Consider the following 1,481-nt stretch of genomic DNA (forward strand, 5'->3'; position numbering starts at 1 on the left):
CTAGATTCTGTGGTGCTGTTCCTCCAAAACCCAAGTAGTGGAGCTCCGTGACACTTGTCTCCATTAGAGCCCATTTCTATCTTCCCTGAAGGAAGAAAGGTGAAGGACTGGGAGACCAGAGAGGTGAATAGTTTTGGAGATGGTTGGGCTGCTCTTGGACTAAAACAAACAAACAAAAAGCAATGGGAAATGTTTTGGAGTTTCTTCAGTTATTCCACTTCTCTCATTATTTTCTTTCCTCTCTGATGACCCCACCCAGGAACTGAGGCTTAGAAGCTGCAGGACTGAGGGAAGGTGTCCTATTATGAGCTCATCTGACAGTCTCTATAAAGTCAGTCCTGGAAGGGAGCGGTAACTTAATTGTGCAGAGCAGTGTTACCACACAGAGGAAAGGCATCAATTAGGCTATACTAGTGTCCAAGGGGGTATAGCTCAGGGGTAGAGCATTTGACTGCAGATCAAGAGGTCCCTGGTTCAAATCCAGGTGCCCCCTCATGTGTAATTTTTGAATAGTCTTTCCAGCTTCTTTCACAGCTCACCTTCCAACCTTCATTCCTAGACAAGCACAACTTGGAGGTAAAGTCTTGAAGGAGGCTGGGAACTTCAGGAGAGCTACAGCCTAGTCATACAGATGGGCTCACTAGATGTTGAAAGCTTCTGGTTCCTCCAAAGCCTGAGACTATGTAATTTTAGATGAGTCTCTCTCTTCCTCAGGACCCCCCACCATGCAGGACTAAACTGGTTCAAGGGGAAAATACAATATTATAGCTGATACTGGTCCTAGTATGCCAATTTCCTATGCAATTAATGACAAAGCTCCATACTCTCCTGTCTTCTAGTGAGGCCATTTCCTTTACCAAAAAGCTTCCACTGTTAGGTAGTTCCTCCAAACTTCTCTGTAAATACATGCTGTGGTACAGAAGAAGAATGTATTCTGGAATACTTAGGAGGGCTTATCCAATTGTCTCCATCCCAAGAACATGATTTCTTAGGATAGAGAAAATTTGGGTAATTATAGACATCCTAATGTATTGCTTATAATTTCTCTCTAATAAATTGACTTTACACTTACACTATTAGTATTTGTCCCATCCTCTGACTTATCAAGATTGATACAAGAAGAAATCAAAATAATGAATTATCCTTTAACAACTGAAGAAATTGAATTCATAATGAAAAATTTTACCATTAAAAAGAAACACTATTACAGGCACAGATCATTTCAACATATGTTATACAAAACACTTAAGAAATAATATAAATTATTATTTTTATCTTACCTTATGTGAACACTTCTGGAGAATAAAAAACAAGTGGTACCTTTCCCAACTCATGAGATTAGTTAAATTTGATATAAAAAAATAACGAAGACAGTAAAGAAAGAGAAAACAATAGTCCAATGTCACTTATTAACATAGATTTTTAAAAATGTATATTTATTGATTTCAGAGAGGAAGGGAGAGGGAGAGAGAGATAGAAAC

Source organism: Pipistrellus hanaki, assembly GCF_964339955.1.
Source record: "Pipistrellus hanaki genome assembly, chromosome: 10".
NCBI lineage: Eukaryota > Metazoa > Chordata > Mammalia > Chiroptera > Vespertilionidae > Pipistrellus > Pipistrellus hanaki.